This window comes from Choloepus didactylus, chromosome 23 (assembly GCF_015220235.1).
Source record: "Choloepus didactylus isolate mChoDid1 chromosome 23, mChoDid1.pri, whole genome shotgun sequence".
Classification (NCBI taxonomy): Eukaryota; Metazoa; Chordata; class Mammalia; order Pilosa; family Megalonychidae; genus Choloepus; species Choloepus didactylus.
In genome coordinates, this window is record NC_051329.1 from 13,940,900 (window position 1) to 13,960,366 (window position 19,467).

Genomic DNA, 19,467 nt, shown 5'->3' on the forward strand with positions numbered 1-19,467 from the left:
CCCATTCACAGTCAACACCCATTCCCACTCCAGTCCCAGGCAACCACTGATCTGCTTTCAGTCCCTATAGATTTGCCTTTTCTGAACATTGCATATAAGTGGAATCACACAATATATGGTCTTTTGCTTCTGGCTTCTTTCACTTAGCAGAATGTTTTGGAGATCCATCCATGTTGTAGCATGGATCAGTACCCTGTTCTTTTTTATTGCTGAGTAGTATTTCACTGTACGTATAGACTCCATTTGTGTATCTATTCACCAGTTGATGGACCCTTGAATTGTTTTCATCTGGGTGCTATATTATATGTTTTCAAAATATTAATAACTATGCTTGAAAAACATCAGTAATTTCCTATATACATGTACAACCTAGAATATAACAATTCCTCCAAATATATAAACACCACAAAACAAATTCTATCTATCTATTTAGCTAGCTAGCTAGTACCTCCACATTCTCAGGAAAATCGCAACATTTTAGAATTCTCAAGCTTGGAAATTGTAAAGTTATTTAGTAATAAGAGGACCAAATTAAAAAAAAAAAACAGAATACACTGGCTACATGTGTGCTTAGCTGAGATTTATTGAAAATTGTCTTATGTACTGAAGCTAATACAATGCTTGGCCATGTATTGATGCCTTTTATTCTCTCAACCACCCTATGAGAAAGACCTTGCTGTTGTCCCCATTTTACAGGTGAAGAAAGTGAGGAACAAGATTAAGTGTCAGGAAATATCAGGATTGAAGCCAGGAAAGTTGAGCACTAGCCCCCACCCTCCTAACGACTACGCATGCACTGATTTTTGTTAATTAATAAATACTATTTCACTTCTCCCAATCTGTTTATTCCTCAGCTTGAAAATATCCATGCCAGTATCAACCAATCATTCCGTTTCCCTAATGTGCACCAGCTCAAGCGTTTTGCTGGTGAACCTTTGGGAGCGTACCACTCACTAGCATCGTGCAATCTTCAATAGAAGTCTCAACCTCTCCAGGCCTCAATCTTCTCATCTGTAAAACGGGGACAGGAGACCTCACTGGGTTGCTGTAGCAATAAATGAGCTGATGAATACATCAGATGCCTCACAGGTAAGAAGCCCTCGCAAGTGTGAGCAGGGGGTGAATTTTGTTAGCGTTGTGTTATGCTTTTACTCCTCATTCATATTCGTGTCTAGTGTGTGTGGCTCCTTTTATACAAATGCACACCTATATTTACACACCTAGAGGCACTCGCCTAGAATTGAGCAATCAATGTCAGGTCCCAAGCTGCACAGTCTTTCAGTAGAGAGCAGGGGAAATCTTTGCTCAGGACATGCACACGGACCCCCAGATACAGGGGCAGCCCCCACCCCACCCGGCCTTCCCCATCCCCCTCTCCCAGCATTCCAAACTGCAGAGGCTGACCCTGTCTCTCTTGATGATTTAGGTTTTAGAGAAGGACCGGGGAAGGATTTGTTTTGACGTTTAAAGGCAATCCAAGTAATGAATGGCACAGCGCATCCACCTCCCGGTCCATATATCTGTGCAACAGTATCTATTTTTGACGTAGCTGACACGCCATTTCCTTTGGCAGCGCTAGGGGGGCTTGCATTTAAATTAAACTCGTCTCCGACCCCTCGGATCTGCAGCCCGTTCGGGGACAGACTCTGGCGAGGGAAGCAAGAGAGACTGGGGGTGGGGGGTGGGGAGGGGGACTTGCTGGAGGCCAATGATGGATGGGGGAAAGAGCCCCCTACCTACAGGAGCTGGAAACGGGACCCTCTCTAAAGCATTAACGAATGACCGAGGGTGTCCCCAAGTCTTCTAATCACCTTTACTTTGCAGATTTAGAAGGCAATTTTAAAGCAGGCAAGATAAGCAGGTCAGACAAACAGACAAAGAAAACAAAATCAAATCATATAATTGTCACAAAGGGCCAGGTTTTGGATGGGGTGGTGGAGATGCACTTACGTATTAACTACAGCAAAACCTCTCAGGCTTCTGTGAGTAACTAACTGATCCCCGTGACCCACTGCCCAGAAGTTCTGGAAATCTATTCCCAAGAGCTCAGCTGGTGGAGCCGAGAATAAAGGTGTGCTCAGGAATCAGCAAAGCCCAGCTCTGCCACTTACTAGCTGGGAAGAATTCTCTTTCCTTCCCCAAGCCTCGAGATCCTCATCTGTAAAAAGCCCCACATGTCCCCTGAAGGGTTATTGTAAGGACTGAAATGGAGAGAGAGAGAGAAAATATGTGCAAGCGATTTATAAACTGTTGCAAAGTACTCTCCAAATGTTGCAATTATTAGATAACAGTGAGGAGACATTTGTGCTCTGTGATGGCAGAAAACAACTAATAAAAGAAGATATTGGATTGGCCCACCTTCTAAGTCACATGAACAGCTCTCTCTGTGCTCTGCCATTTTTCTTTCTTCCAGCCCTGAGGTACTGAATCTTTGATCTTCTACTAAAAAAAAAAAAAAAAAAAAAAAAAAAAAAAAAAAAAAAAAAATAGATAGTGGGTCCAAGAGGCTGTGTGATCCCTTCTGATTTAAACCTTAAATAAAGCAAACCCCTCCTGGTGAATACCATCACCCATATTGAGGAGAATTTTCTTTTTGTCAAAGCAAAGAAGAGTAGGTGTGTGAATGTTTTTTGGGGCCAGGATGTGTGGGGAAGACACACATACACAGACATACATACCTAGCCTTCATCGACTAGCCAAGAATTCTCACAACAGGGAACTTGGGCAGAAAACAATTCCAACTTCTCCCCAGGCCAAAGTCACCTTGGACCCTGGCGCTGGCTGCTGTGGGATGATGAAAGATGTGTCCCAAGGACCAGATAGAGAAACAATGAGGAAATTTTTTCCAGGAAGCTATTCTCTACCCAAGGATTTATCTCCAACAGCAGCTGCTAAAAGTGCTCTGGGAAAGGGAAACTGGTGAGCAGTCTCCAAACCTGGTCTAATGCAAGCCACCAGCTGGGTTCCTATGTCCCCAAACTCCTTGGAGTCACAGGATCCCATTGCCTAAGAAACACAGCATTTTGCAGTCACTGGATATAAATGGACAGACAGACTGCAGGGGTCCATGTCTTTTGGTGGATGACCTCCTATTTCACACTGTCTACTAGCATATCATGGAATTAGATACCCAGGGAACTCACTTTGGGAAAACACTGTCTCAGTGTCAAGCTTTATCTTTGGACTCTCCTCTGTTCATCTTATTACCAATAATGACCATGAAGGCAGCCCTATTTAGAGATGACACAAACTGGGAAGAAGACTTCATATTTTAGATGATGTTTAAAAGAATCTAAAATTCTAAATATTGTTAGATAAAATGTAGTTGGGTTTAATGACAAACTTAAGCTCGCCTTCAGTTTTTAATCTGATGCCAGTACATAGGATGGAGACATGGTGTCATCACTCACAGTTGGTGTGACCGTGACTCAGAGTTTAGGTTGCTGAAACCCACCAATAAGAAGCGATGACAAAATAGCTCAGCGGTTTTGTGGGCTGTACCCATAGCAGAACGTCTGAGCCAAGATTTGATCAGGACACACCTGGGATTCAGATCTGGGGTTCTGCTGTTGGTGAAGGACCCGGAATATCAAGAGAAAGGAATCCTGGACTTCCAGACAAACAGAAGAAGTAGTCTGGGGCTGTTAGTCCTGGAGACAGGAAGACTGCTGCCCATGAATATTTAGAGAATTGTCCATTTGGAGAAGGAAGAGCCTCATTCTGCATGAATGATGAAGGTTTCACAGGAATCAGTTTGGCTCGACATGTGGTAGGGATTTAAAAAGCTAGAGTTCTTTAAAACTATATAGAAAGGGCTGAGTGTGAGAGTGAGCGCAAGATGGTGTGCAAGAAAAAAGTGGGGACCACCTATCTGAGATGTTAAGAAGGGACGTCTGCACTAAGGAGAGAGTTTGGAACACAAGCCTGCCAAGAAAATGCCCCATTTTTAAGTACCTGTGATTCCAGAAAGCAAGGTTCACTAGAATCTTGCTAAAGCAATAATGTTGAGAAGTTTGGATTATATAAAAACCACCAGAAGACTACTTTACAATGCTCCTCGAGGTGTCATCCCTTGGGGCAGTGTTTCCATAATGATGAAAAGGACAAAACTGAGAAAACAGTATCATATCTTAGATATGAGCATGGAATTCAGGGTCAGGAAGATCTGGATTCAAAACCTGACTCTGCCACTTACTCACTGTAGGATGTTGGGGCAAATTAGACTCTCAGTTTTCTCATCTACAACATCAGAATAATTGTATCTCCATGATAGGACCACTAAAGCATTAAAATGAGGGCTTTTATTGACACCCTAAATTCCTTCTTTTCCTGTTCATAAGATAAAATTGACATATGGTAAAACATGCATACAAAACGTAAATGTTAAAAATCAGAAGCAAACACATCCTGAAAAATCACCTCTCAAATATACTTGCTACGTCTTCTTTATGCTTTTATATCTTTTTCATACTTGCTTCAATAACTGTTTATGATTTTCATCAGGAAAACAAAATCAATAAAACTTGACACATTAAACATTAAAACTTGACACTATCCTTACAATACCCTGTGTGCTCTCCTCCAAGTTAACTTTGACCTCCAACATCCTTTGCTAAAACAAAGCAGGATGTAGCACTAAGAAACCTCAGATTTGGGATCTAATCTCTATCATAACCTCCATTCTTGCCATTATCACCACCATGCTCATCACCACTGCAACCATTATGACCACTGCCATAACCACTATCACCACCCCTACCACCATCATAACCACTATTATTATCTCCATCACCACCATCACCACCACCATCTCCACCACCATCACTGCCACCATCACCACCTCTATGACCACCTCATCACCACCTCCATCATCACCACCACCACCATCACCACCATCACCACCACCAGCAGCACCTCTATCACCACCTCCATCATCATCACGACCACCATCACAACCTTCATCACCACCACCACTACCTCCATCATTATCACCACCACCACCATCACCACCACCATCACTGCCATCATCACTACCTCCATCACCACCCCCATCACCTGCATCACCACCATCACTACCACCATCACTACCTCCATCACCACCATCATCATCATTGCCACCATCACTACCTCCATCACCACCACCATCATCACCTCTATCACCACCCCTATCACACCTCCATCACCTCCATCACCACCATCACCACCACCACCATTACCACCACCATCACTACCTCCATCACCACCACCATCATTGCTGCCACCATCACCACCTCTATCACCACCTCCATCACCATCGCTACCTCCAACACGACCACCATCACCACCTCCATCACCACCACCATCACCGCCTCTATCAGCACCTCTATCACACCTCCATCACCTCCATCACCACCATCACCACCACCACCGCCGCCACTACCTCCATCACCACCACCATCATTGCTGCCACCATCACCACCTCTATCACCACCTCCATCACCATTGCTACCTCCATCACCACCACCATCACCACCTCCATCACCACCACCATCACTGCCACCATCACCACCTCTATCACCACCTCTATCACACCTCCATCACCTCCATCACCTCCATCACCACCATCATCACCACCACCATCACTACCTCCATCACCACCACCATTGCTGCCATCATCACCACCTCTATCACCACCTCCATCACCATTGCTACCTCCATCACCACCACCATCACCACCTCCATCATCATCACCACCATCACCATCACCAGCAGCACTAACACTGACATTACTGTGAAGTGCCTTGGCCAAACCCCTTCAGCTCCCTAGACTCTGTGCTTGAATCTCGGGCCTCAGCTGGTCTATCCTTAATTCAGTATTAAATATTGACTTGGCTCTATAAAGAATTTTAATAGCCCTTTGTTACATTATTCTGACCAGGGTCCCACTGGACTTAAGGGCATTCAGTTCTAGACGTCAACTCGAGGTGAATATGTGAATAAATTTAAATTTGTATTAAAATTCTCTGCAGCTCATAACTTGGGAAGTCTCTGTTGAACATTTGTGCCCTCAGGTTCTGGGCCTCTAAGACCAGTTATCTTGGAAGATTTAACTATGAAAATGCAACTAAGAGTCTGAGAAAAGCCAGTAGCACAAAGATGACTTCCTCAATCCAGGGGAAGCAAAGTTCCAGCCTTATAAGCAAAGTTCTTCCAAAGAATCTGGGGAATCTTTTCTTTTTCTGGACTCCATCCTTGACCTGTTGCCTCACTGTAGAGAGCGTTTCTGAGAGACGCGATCAAAACATTCCATTGAGTCAGACTACATCCAAATATCAGACGATGTCTTTGAACCCCTCCAACAAACCACAAACTTAGGAACCGACATTGACACAACACTCAGAAGATTCAAAACATTGGGCAGGGAAAGAAGGGGAGGGTGTGGGCAAGGACTCTTTGATGCAGTCTGTTTCTTTCTCTTTGTGCTCTAATGGGGTCTAAGGTACTGGTTGGCAACTTCCACATCCGCATGCTTATTTTCTGAAGAAAGTCTCTATCAAGTTCTCTCTCAGAAGTTCCCGGCCAAGAGCAATATTAGAGATTTGTTATTGGTTTAAATAACCAAGCATTTCGATGGATAAACATTCAAGCAAAAAGAGAAGGACATTTCTCTTGAGAAAGAAAGGGGGATGGAGAAAATCAAACTATTAGTCGTCAAAACATCTCGTTCTCCAAAGAACCAGGCTTATCTTTTCACAGACTTTCCTTTGCAAGAATTACTGTCTGACCCCCGTGCCACATTTTTAATCCCTCCAAACTGGTTTTAGTTTTTGCCCAGATGGATGTTGGGTCTGAATTAAAACCGGGTCATTTATCTTTGCCACAGCGTTTTCTTCTTCCATGACGGAAAGTTATGAAGATAGGTGCCTTCTATTCGGAATGCAACCCCTTCCTAACTTATCAGGCTCCTGTGGTTTGCTGATAACCAAAGAGACTCAACCTCAGAGGTGTAGAAACTCATTGAGGATAAATGAGGAGAACATTAAAAAGAAGACATATGGCTTTGCAGTCAAGGAGGAGAGGAGAAGAGGTTTTCTGGATGTGGTTCTGCTATGTTTGCTAATAAAAGGGGCTCTCAAAAGGTTGTGCATCCCAATTTTCCAAATCTGGATTCAAACCCCTTTATGTGTACCTCCTCTTCAGGCCTAATTTTTGGGGAAAACATTAGAATTCCAGGCACCTCTTCAATGAAGAATAAAAGGTAGAGGGCGATTTAAAGCCAATGGCTGATTTCTCCCCTTCTCCCTCCCCTCACTGAGGAGATGACTTCTCTTTGAAGCCAATGTCTGCATCTGAAGCCTTGTCAATAGGAGTTGCTACAAGAAAAGCCCAAACTGTGCCCAGAGAGAGCCTCTCTGCCTTAGTTTAAGGAGTAAGATGAAAGTCTGAGGCCATTTCTGCCCTCCTGGCTGAAGCTTGATGTGCAAGGTCTTAAGAATTAAGGCAAGCCCAAATTTTCAAGACTTAGAAAGCATCCCATTCCTCTAATTCGTTGCTATTCAACACCACCCCACTCCCCATCTTTCAGTTGATACTGGCCTGGGGATTTGGAATTGATTTGGGGGAACCAATCATGAGAGCATCACCCTCTGGGCTGTCTCCTAAATACCTGTTGCCATTTCATAATTATTATGGAATGCTCCCAGTTGTAAGCACCATGATATTGGCTACACATTAGCTGCCGATGTTATTAAATTCCTTCAACATGAGGGAAATAATAAAAACAAAGAGTATCTCATCTGAGGCCAAACAGAGCAGAGGGAGGAAATTAATGAGTGGTGTGTCACCCAGTAATGAATCGAATTCATAGGGAGTAGAAAAAGTAATAAACACCTTTAAAAAAAAAAAAGAAGAAGAAGAAGAAAGCAGCCATAGGTTATTTTGAGCAAAGTTTGTGTTTTTCCCCCCCTTATGACTATAAACTTTCTCGTGGTTAAAGCTACATGTTATTTCTTAGAATATTAAAGTTCTCAGAGTTTGGAGGATGGGAAATCCATCCCTGCAAGGGTTCTGGCCTGTTTGCTAGAATAGTCTCACCAAGTTTGGGTAGCTCAGTGTCATCACCCCTTTTTGTCTCGGACATAGGATGGAAAAGAACATTTGACTCAATGCCAATTCCTGCAGTGCTGGTAACGTGTATTTACTGCCCTCTAGTGGTCAAAGCTTGACTGGACTCCAAGGGATTTTTTTTTTTTTCCCGGTGAGCTGGGTGTCAAGTGCTTTTGAAAAGCAATTTTCCATCTTGCCTGTTGCCTTTGTGCTCTAATTGTAATGGCTTTCAACTTTATGATGCTGGCTCCTTCATTGTAAGCTGTCTCAAACCCTCTTGTGGAAGCAGATGAGTCTTGAACTAAATTATAATTTTGGAAAATGGTAAATTGTAATTTTTCGGAGGGACTCTTTCGGCTTCCCAAAGTAGACCGTTCTTTGCCTGTACTGTTCCCTGTTGATGGCCTATCCCCAAAGGTGGCTTCTTACTTATTTATAAGTATCTTCTGTTGTCCAGGTTTATTTGGCAAAATTATATTTTTTTCTTCATGCTAATTGTGTGCCTTGCAAAAGCTCTAAAACCAAGACATCCCCTTACCTGGAAATTCCACTTCTAGGAATTTTCTCTTAGTAATCACTCTGGATATGAGCAAGATTGAGGGACAACTGTTTCTTTAGGATTGGTTATAATAAAAAAAAATACACAAACCAAATGTCCTAGATAAATTACAGTGGAGCCAACCAATGGGGTAGGAAGTAGTAACTTAAAATGACATAATACAGCTGAGAAGACCTTTTTTTGTTAATAGATGGGAAATGAAGGTCTAGAGACGATGGACCTTCCCAGTGTCTTGCAGAAAACCTTGGGTGCTGGTTAGGTGAGTGTTCACTTTGTGATAAATCATTGAGCTATAAATTTTCTGAATGCATGTATATTTCACAATTTTAAACTTTTTTTTTTTTTTAAAGAAACCAGGTATCCTAACCCCTAATTTAGCACTCTTTTTTCCAAAACTATTCTGCCCGTAGGAGGAAGGGAAGAAAGGGGGAGCTATAAACAAGGGGAAAAAAAAATGGAATTGTGGCTTCTGGTAACTAGATTTTAAAATTGCATTTGGAACATTCAATTGATGAGAGTAGATTTGCTTGTAAATTGCTTTCTCACTGATGGATTGGCAGAGAATGTGAACCGCCAGTAAACTGAGGCTCACAACTTGTTAGATCTGGAAAACAATCCATTTAAATTCTTGACTCCCTGGAGACTGGAGGTTCCTATTTTCTTATTGCCAAAACAATGGTGAATTGCTATGTTTTTTCCAGTCCTTGTTGAAACTCACAAAATATTTAGCGAAAAGCAATTTGCCTATATCTCCAAGATATCTTATAACTCCTTTCCTTTATATTTCTATGTCAGAAGCAAAAAAAAATGGCTAGTCAATTTTGAGTTACATTAAATAAGTACTTATTTTGTACCTGTCACCCTGAGACAACTGGGACAAACAGCATAGCCCCAGACCTTCAGGTGCCCTCAGTCTAGCTGGAAGGAAGTTTCACATCCAAGGGGGGAAAAACAGAACAATCTAAGGCAAGTAATTGCATAGTGTACAATGTCACCATTATAATGCTAAATGAATAAAATCAAGTGTCAAGATGGATGCATGGTTTATCACTGAGAAACTGAGTCAGAATGGCATGGATTTAAGTTCTGGCTCCATCTCTTGACGTCTTTAGGGACAAATGAGCTTAAATCTCTGCAGCTCCGTTTCTTCATCTGTAAAGTGGGAATAATATTAGTACCTATTTCATTAAGCTATTGTAAAGAGTAAATAAGAGAATGCACATTGCTAGAAGATTAAATGTTCCAAAATGTGACTATAATACTAATTACTATTACACGTGACACATTGCTAAGAGATTAAATGCTCAAAAATTCACGAGAATTCTTGAGCCACGCCATTTGGAGAGTCCTGGTGGGGATTCTCAGGCCTTGCATCAGGCCGGATGTGCAGGCCCCAGCTTTAGGAGAATGGCTCCTCAAGTTGAGAAATAACCAAGAGGCCCGAGAAACTGCCATTTCTACATCATTTGCCAGTTTCTCTCAATAGATGGTGCCCTCGAGACCTTTGCTCACAAGGAGTTTTTCACCCAGGGGAAAAGAATGAGTTTCTTTGCCGAGTACAAGTCCAGGGGGCAAGGTCTCCAATTTGATCCACTTCTAAAGATCTTAGCTTCTGAGTGTTGTCACCACAGAGTTTATTTTGCCTAAGAAATGCAACCAGGAATAAATGATCGGAGGCAGACAGCCCTGCCACGGTGTTGAAAGAAACCGGGGCCATTTGGGGATTTAAAATGTAGGGCAGCTGAGTGGGGGGCTGCCACCTTCCCTACTTCCCCTGGCAGGGCCGTGCCATCCTGAGGCAGATTCACGGGCCCTGGTGTCTGAAGCTCTGTATTCGAATCCTGGCCCCGACTGTAGCTGCCTGGTGACCTCGGGCCTGTCACTTCACTACTGCATCCATTTCTTCCTGCCCAAGAGGGAGATGACACCCGTGGAGCTCAAGCCCCTTGAAGGCAAAAAGTAAAAGCTGATATCTGCTAAGTACTTATACTGTTCTAAGCACTTTATCTGTGCTCTCACTTTTCAGGTAGGTGTCAGTAGTGCCCCTGTTTCATGGATGAAAACACTGGGGCACAGTTGCTTGCTCAGGGTCACCCCCTAAGGGACGTCAGTCATGCTTTAACCCAGACCATGTGGCTTCTCAGCCCATGCCCCTCACCACTCACCCCCTGCCACACGCTGCCTCCCCATGTCCCACGTATGAGGTCACAGCATGCATGACTGTGTGCCCCGTCTGGCCTGGCACCTGCTGCAGAGTAGGTCAATGAGAGAAATGGAAGAACTCAATGTCCAGCACTTGAGATCGTGAGAAAATCAGTTTTTTTTTAATCTCAATAGCTGTATCTTAAAGAATACTGGAGCTGTTTGAATCTTTAGTGATGACTTAGTTTATCTAGGTCCCTAATTTTCAAATGGAGAAAGTGACACTCTGCGGGGGGGCAGGGGGGGAGTTGGAAAAAATAGTCAAAGTTCTTTAATACTCCTTCCACTGAGAGATGGGGTCTATGAATCCTCCCTTAGAATCTGGGCTGATGTAGTGACTTGCTTAAAACCAGGAGAAGATGGTGAAAGTGATGCCATGTGTTTTCTGAGGCTGGGATTTGAAAGGCAAAGCACTCCCATCTTATACCCTGGAACATTGTGCTTGGACCCTGAGCTGCCTAGAAGAAGTCCAACTCCCCTGAGACTGCCAGGCTGGTCCAGTCATGAGTAGGAGCTTAGGTGGAAAGCCCAGCTGAGCAGGTGACAGCTGGTATCACGTGCCCATCATGTGACTGAGGCTTCTTGGATGCCCGGCCCAGCTGTGCCATCAGTTGCCTGCAACTCCAGCCAACATCTGACTGCAATCATATCAGAGACCTCAAGCAAGAAGCACCCTGAGCCCTTCCCAAATTTCTCATCCACAAAACTGTAAGCAAAATAAAAAGGTTACTTTAAGCCACTATGTTTTGTTACTGACCGGCAGTAACTGGAACTCAACCAAAGATGTGACCAGGAAGTGACCAGCCAAAGTCAACCATGGGTGAGACCAGGGCTAGAATCCTGATCTCCTGACCCTTACCCAGAGTCCTCCCTGCTCCAAGGCTGAGTTGAGCTTGTTTCGCAAGCCCTTCAGAGATGCTTCCCCGGTGGATACTCTATCCAGGTCAGGAGGTGTTGCAATTTCTGCTTAACAGACCTCTGGGTGCACGATGCCAGGGAATACAAAAGAAAAGCCACAGGCCAGAGAGAGGAGACAGACTTCTTGATGGAGAATTCCAGATAATTTACGTAGCTACCCCAACCTTGAAGGGGTGGAGCTTACCTCCCCACTCCTCACGACGGGCTGCACGTGGTGACTTCCTTCCAAAGGGGACAGCATGGAAAAGGGAACAAAGAGAGTTGACGGTGGAGAAACCAGCCAAGCCCGGCCTCAGCCACTCATATGACCCATGGAAAACAGGGACCCCTGATAAATGAAGTGATGGGAAGGAGACTTCTCCTCTGGGGTTTTCAAACCTTCCCCAAACCCACAACCACCCCAATCTAATCATGAGAAAAAGAGCCACATTACAACTGAGGGATGTGCCACAAAATACTCAACCAGCACTCCTCAAAACGGTCAAGATCCTCAAAAACAGGGACAGTCCGATAAATGTCACAGATTTTAGCCTTAAGGAGACGTGATGACTAAATGTAACATGGGATCCTAGATGCAATCCTGGGACTGAAAAGGGACATTGCGTAAAAAAAAAAAAAAAACAAAGTATGGACTTCAGTTAATTACAGTGTATTGACAGCGGGTTATCAGTCATGACAACTGTACCTTAGTGCTATAAGATGCTGGCAATAGGGAAACAGTGTGTAGGTCTATGGGGACACTCCATCTATGTGCAACTTTTCTGTAAACCTAAAAACATTCTAACGTAGAAGTTTATTTGCATTTTAAGCAAGCCACAGATCAGGCCTGGCCTCCACTCTGTGAGAGCCAGAGGGCCATCACCCTGTTCATAGAGATACAGCCTCCCCCTGTCCACCCAACCTCCCCTTCCCCCACCAGGGTCATCCAAAAAGCGCAAGACTCCAAGTCCACAGGGCCAGCCAAGTCCCCAGCTCACAGGCTACAGGAGCTCGAACCTATGAATCAGCCTCTGGGCTTGAAAACGCAGAAGCTTCCATCCACACTGAAAGTTTGTAGGATTGAAGGACCAACGTGTCAAAGTCCTTTCAAAAGTATGAAAGCACTTTGTTTTTATAATCTCCTTCATATCCAAAGACAAGGATGATTTGATACAAAACAGAGACACTGAATACATGTTTCAATAGGTAATTATCTAATGTACACTCTCACCATATACATAATTTTACATAAATTCATGTGTGTGTGTGTGTGCAGTCTTTTTTTCAACTTTCCTTTTTTAATGGTCTCTCCTCACAGCCTTTTATCTATATCACGATAATCATACTTCACCCTTGGGTGTGTACATCTGTATTTTCTCCATACTTATGTAGTCCTATACAAACCTGCATATACATATACATATATAATATATGGGGAAGGGTGTCTTTATTTACTTACTTTACAAAACATGTGGGGGGCCATATTAGGTACACTTTTTTAACATCTTGCTTTTCTCCCTTAAAACACAAGGTGGTGTTTTAAGTTACCTGGCAATGCCCTAACTCATCTTTTTATTGGCTGCATAATATTTCACAAGTGGATGAACCTTAATAGATTTGGGCATTCCCTTCTTATGGGCATCCATTGTATTTCCAGAGCATTCTAGACACATGAGTTAATGGTCTGATTCTTTTATTTCTTTAGGTTAGATTCCTACAGTGGGATTGCTGGGTGGGCAGGTCTTTTTATGGTGTATTTTCTGCCTATTTTTATTTTATCAGATGTTGCTAGAGCCACATTGAGTCACTCTGCCTTCTAATGTCACTGCATTTGCCACTGTAACAGAGAAGGCTCTTATCTGAGGACCAGGCAGAGTCCAGCTCTGCCACTGATGGGCTGTATCACTGTGAAACTGTGGATAAGTCAGTTTCCCTCTCTGGGACATCTATTTTGTGGTTGGTAAAGTAAGTGATTGGTCTAGAACAGGGTTTTTCTAATTGACGATAGGGCTGATTTTTTAATAAATAAAATGTGTCTTGGACACCCGATATATGAAAGGATATAGGGGATGCTCTGGCAAAGAGGGGAGGTGGGGTACAGAGCCACTGTTCACTTGGTTTTTCCTTCTTCCACCTTGGAGGGTCTTGAGGAACCCACCAGACCCGGAAAATTCTGCTGGGCACAGTTAAAACTGATGGGCATTTCCAGAAGTTTCATGTTCTGAATGGATTTCAATGCTGCACGACCAAGGAATGAGATGAAGGGCTTGTTTCATCAGTGCCACCCGGGCACCACCACTTTACCCTAACGCTACTGAGGAATGACAGAAGAAGAAGGCATTTGTGGCAATTCCATTCCCTGCTCCCCAAGGAAAGGATATCAGAGTCTGGGCCAAAAGAGAAGGGTTAAAACAAGGATAATTTATGGATACCCTTACACCTACACTCTTGAACACCTTGCTGAGCTCCACTTCTTCAGAGAACTTAAACATACGTTCCATGATAAAAAAAAACAAAATCCCCAGGGTTGGCAAAGACATGGGGAAATGCACTCTCAGACAATTCTGGGTGGGGGGATAAACTGGCAAAGTGAATTATTAAACGTCTCGTAAAAATGTATGCCAGGTGGCAGAATATGGCTTCCAGGGAAGATGATGGAGTGGGGAGATAGAGAACACACTCCTCCTACAAAAACAGCCAGAGGACAGGCAGAAACTGTCCAAATCAAGGGTGCTGGGGCTCCTGAGGCCAGGGGAGCACCATCTAGCACCCAGGAAAGAGCAAGAGGAGCAGAATGAGAAGCTGCGGCAAAAAGTGGGGGTGAATCACTCTGGGCAGTGGGTGCCGGCCACTGTTTCACCACCAACCTGTGGAGGCTGAAAAACTACACTCCCTCCTTAGGGCTGTGGGGAAAGATTTGCAAAGAGCACCATTTGCTGGGCAGGCTAGGAAAGTGCAGCTTAGGGGGAAGCGAGAAAATAAAAGGAAAAAAAAAAGATTTTTTGGCATCTTTCCTGAACCTCTCCCAAGGGCCCTTTGGAGCTGGTCTGTGCCCCCTTCATGGGTCTCTGGCCCTGTTTTGATCAGTTAAACATGGGCAATTCTAAAGATCCAGAATAAATTAAACCAAGTGTCAAAGGAGAGCCTTAACACAAAGTCAATCAACAATAAAACCCTAGGCAAGAGAGAGGAACTGACCTTCAGAGGAAACTCATCAAGATAATCAATGACTAGAGTGAGGACAGAAGGGAGCCAAGAGGGCAGAACAGGGAGCTTTAGGATTCAGTTCCTCCTCTGGGGCAGCTAGGAAACAGCCAGGAACTGTATGAAACAGCTGTCTGGGGGGCTCTGGAGGTGAGAACACCGCACAACATTCAAGGAAGAGTGGAAGGAAGAGACAAATAAACAGCAGTGAAGATCTGTGAGTAGATCTCTCCAGGCTGTAGAGGCTGCCCATCCCCCACCGGCATGGCAGGTCACCTCGGGAGCCACTCTTGGCTGGAAACAGAGTCGTCTTTCCCAAGAATGAGGGGGGGGATGGGGGAAGCATGGCCGAGTACTGAATGTGGCTTTTCATTGGTGAATTCGGAGTGCTGGGTTCCAGCTCTGAGAAGAGCTAGAGTTTCAACCTGCCTAGGATAGAAAGCAGACAGCAGCCTCTGTTTCAATCCCGCTCCTGGCAGGAAGGGAAATGGAGATAACTCAGAGACACAGTAACTTCTCCAGGCAGGGGAACAGTTGTTAAAGGGCAGCTCTTTCCCAAAAGGGGGTGAGGGTGGGGGGTGGGGAAGAGGCATGGCCCAGGGCAGTTTGTGGCTTTTTATTGGAGAATTCAGACTGCAAGACCTGGGATCTGAGCAACAGTTTCAACTTGCCCAGGCCAAAAGGGGGCTGGCAGCCTCTATCTCAACTTCACCCCAGCAGGGGCAGAACAGGGTGAGAATTGAAGGCACAGAACCCCTTTGTGGGGACCAGTTGGCTGAAGAGTGCCATGTGCTGGTCAGGCCAGGAAAGTACACATTTAGGGAGATGTCAAAGAGAAGACTTGCATCCTTCCAGTCTCCTCCCCAGGGCACTCTGGAACTGAGCTAAACCCCCTTCATGATCTCTGGGACTGTTTTGACTGGGCAAAACTGACTTGGGAAAGTCTTCTCTGGAGGGACCCTCCTCCCATAATTAGCCCTCCACATAAAAGCAGCTAGAGATCATAAAAAAGAGTGTTGTAAGTATAGAGAGGCAAATCAAAACCAAACAGAACAGATCAACATGCCTGGGGAGGAACAGGGGAAAGGAAGCTTTCTTCTGGGGGTGAAATGATTGCACAAATAGTGCAGTCTCAAAAATTGGACCATACATTCAGGGCAAGAAACAGAAGAATAAGAGCTGAAAAAACCTGGTAAGTTAAATACAAGCTATTCTAAAGGTACAGAATAAGTTCAACCAAGTGTCAGAAAAGAGCTTTAGCACAAAGTCAATCAACAAGAAAGCTCTAGTCAAGAGAAAGAAACTCACCTCCAGAGTAAACTCATGAAGAAAATCAGATGCCAAGACACCAGCAAAAAATTACAAGCCATACTAAGGAACAGTAAGACATGATCCAGTCAAAGGAACAAATTAAAACTTCAGATGAGACACAGGATTTGAAACAACTAATCAATGGTGTTCAAATAAATCGCCTATATCAATTCAAGGAGATGAAGGAAAATATGACAAAAAAGATAAAGGATATTAAGAAAACACTGGGATTGGGAAAGCCATGTGGATCACACTCCCCTTTGTCCAGTGTATGGACGGATGAGTAGAAAAACAGGGGCAAAAAAAAAAAAAAAAAGAGAGAGAGAGAGGCCTCAAACTTTGTAAATATTAAAATTATGTGAGAAAATTACTGGCTTTCCACCATAAACAGACTGATAGTAAGCTCAGTGATTTGGCAATTTTTTCCCTTTTAAATACCCTTTTTTTTTTTTCCCTTTTGATGAGCCTATCTTTCTAAAGCCTGGACTTCCTTGCAAATCTCTTTATAAGTAAACTTCTTATCCTTTCTAAAAAAGAAAGAGGAAGGAAGAAAGGAAGGAAGGAAGGAAGGAAACAGAAAATACTAGGTGAGCATAAAGACGAATTATAAAGCATGCAAAAAATATAACAGTGCTTATGAGAATGAAAGGCACAATAGAAGAGATTAAAAATACTCTAGAGGTATACAACAGCAGATCTGAACAGGTAGAAGAAAGGATGAATGAACTAGAGGATAGGACATCTGAAGTCTTACAGACAAAAGAACAGATAGAGAAAAGAATGGAAAAAATTGAGCAGGGTCTCGGGGAATTGAATGTCAGCAAAAAGTGCACAAACATATGCATCATGGGTGTCCCAGAAGGGGAAGAGAAGGGAAAGGGGGCAGAAATAATATTTGAGAAAATAATGGCTGAAAATTTCCCAACTCTTAGGAAAGATATAAGAACATGTCCAAAAAGCACAACATACTCCAAACAGAATAAATCCTAATATATCTACTCCAAGACACATACTAATTAGGATGTCAAATGCCAAAGAGAATTCTGAAAGCAGCAAGAGAAAGGTGTCACATACAAGGGAAATTCACTAACACTAAGCACTGATTTCTCATCAGAAACCATGAAGGAGAGAAGGCAGTGGTATGAAATATTTAAGATACTGAAAGAGGAAAAACTGCCAGCCAGGAATTCTTTTTCCAGCAAAACTGTCCTTCAAAAATGAGGGAGAGGCTCTCTCTAGCTAAGCCAACTCAGCAGGTGAACTCACTGCCCTCCCCCCTACATAGGATCTGACTCCCAGGGTTGTAAATCTCCCTGGCAATGCAGGATATGACTCCCAGGGATGAATCTGGACCTGACATCATGGGATTGAGAACATCTTCTTGACCAAAGGGTGATGAGAAATGAAATGAAATAAAGTTTCAGTGGCTGAGAGATTCCAAATCGAGTCGAGAGGTCACTCTGGTCGGCATTCTTATGCACTATATAGATAACACTTTTTAGGTTTTAATGCATTGGAATAGCTAGAAGTAAATACCTGAAATGATCAAACTGCAAGTGTCAGTAGCCTTGACACTTGAAGACAATTGTATAGTAATGTAGCTTACAAGAGGTGAATGCAAAAGCTTTATGGATCACACTCCCTTTATCCAGTGTATGGATGGATGAGTTGAAAAATGGGGACAAAAAAAAAATAAGTGAAAAATAGGGTGGGAGGTGGGGTGAATTGGGTGTTCTTCTTTACTTTTATTTTTTATTCTTATTTTCACTTTTTTTGGTACAAAGAAAATGTTCAAAAAATAGATTGGGGTGATGAATGTACAACCATATGATGGTGGACAACTGATTGTACACTTTGGATGATTGTATGGTATGTGAATATATCTCAATAAAATTGAATTTAAAAAAATGAGGGAGACAGAGGCTAAGCCTCCCTAATATTATGCCTAAGAGTCACCTCCAGAGAACCTCTTTTGTTGCTCAGATGTGGCCTTTCTCTCTCTAAACCCAACTCAGCAAATAAATTCATTAACCTTTCCCCCACTTGGGACATGACTCCCAGGGGAATGAATCTCCATAGCAACATGGGAAATGACTCCCAGGAATGAGCCTGGCCCTGGTATTGAGGGATTGAAAATGCCTACTTGACTAAAAGGGGGAAAAGAAAGGTAACCAAATAAGGTTACAGTGATGAAGAGATCTCAAATCGAGTCAAGATGCAATCCTAGAGGTTTCTCTTACGCAAGCTCCAGCTAGACATCCCAAATGGCAACAGTATGCCATGCCCTTACCAACAGTAGTTCTGAAATACTTAGGTCCCTATTTGAGATTCTATGAAAGATTTACTCACTAAATTTTATCTCTCAGAAACTTAAATCCACAAGAGTGTTCCTATTGCAGACAAGTCTTAAAACCCAGAGGCAACAGCCTCTTTAAGAGCAACAGTCAGATGCAGCCCCCTTCCCCATAGTGTCGACACCCCTTTCAATATGAACAAGTTAGGGTGGTCACTGCCTAGACACCCCTGAGGATTGAGAAAGTGATTAAACGAAAGGAAGGGGTAGCAACAGATAAGATAGGGTTTAACAAAGGATTATGAATACTGAAACTTTGTATAAACATATATATATGTGCTAGGGTATTAGAATAGCTAGAAGAAGATAACTGAAATGGCGGAAAATTCTTTGAAATTTGCTCCATAGCTATTCATTGAATTGTGCTTTGACAGTTAGCACCTTACTGTATATACCCTGTATTTCACAATAAGGAAAAGAACTGAAATTGTGGAACTGTAATCTATAACATTCTTTGAAATTACCTATATAACTGCTTGTTGAGCTGTACTTGGAAGTTAACACCTTGCTGTAAGTATGCTACACTTTACAATGACGGAAATAACTGAAATTGTTATAACCCATAGCATTCTTTGAAATTTGCTAACTACTTGTTGGATTGCACTTTGAAAGTTACCACTGTTATGTATATATGTTAAAGTTCACAATTTTAAAAATGCATAAAAAATATGTAGGACTGTACAGCACAGTGAGCCCTAATGAAAACTATGGATTTGAGTTAGTATCATAATTATAATAGTACAGTTTTACCATCACAACAAAGGTACTACACTAATGCAAAATGTTACTAAAGGGAAAACTGTGGGGTATGTGCAGAGGGGTGGGTAATAAGAATTCTGATTTTTCCATTATTTTT

General features: G+C 43.0%; 1 long non-coding RNA gene across 1 annotated transcript in view; it reads right to left on the reverse strand.

Moving 5' to 3' along the window:
- Nucleotides 1-609: 609 nt before the first annotated feature.
- LOC119519404 overlaps nucleotides 610-19,467 on the reverse strand; it is a 39,121-nt gene continuing 20,263 nt past the window's right edge. Inside the window, exons 3-4 of the long non-coding RNA XR_005214016.1 lie at nucleotides 2,359-2,442; nucleotides 610-1,011 (exon numbers count right to left, since the gene is read on the reverse strand). This is a non-coding gene — a long non-coding RNA (uncharacterized LOC119519404). The remainder of the gene's footprint in view (nucleotides 1,012-2,358; nucleotides 2,443-19,467) is intronic.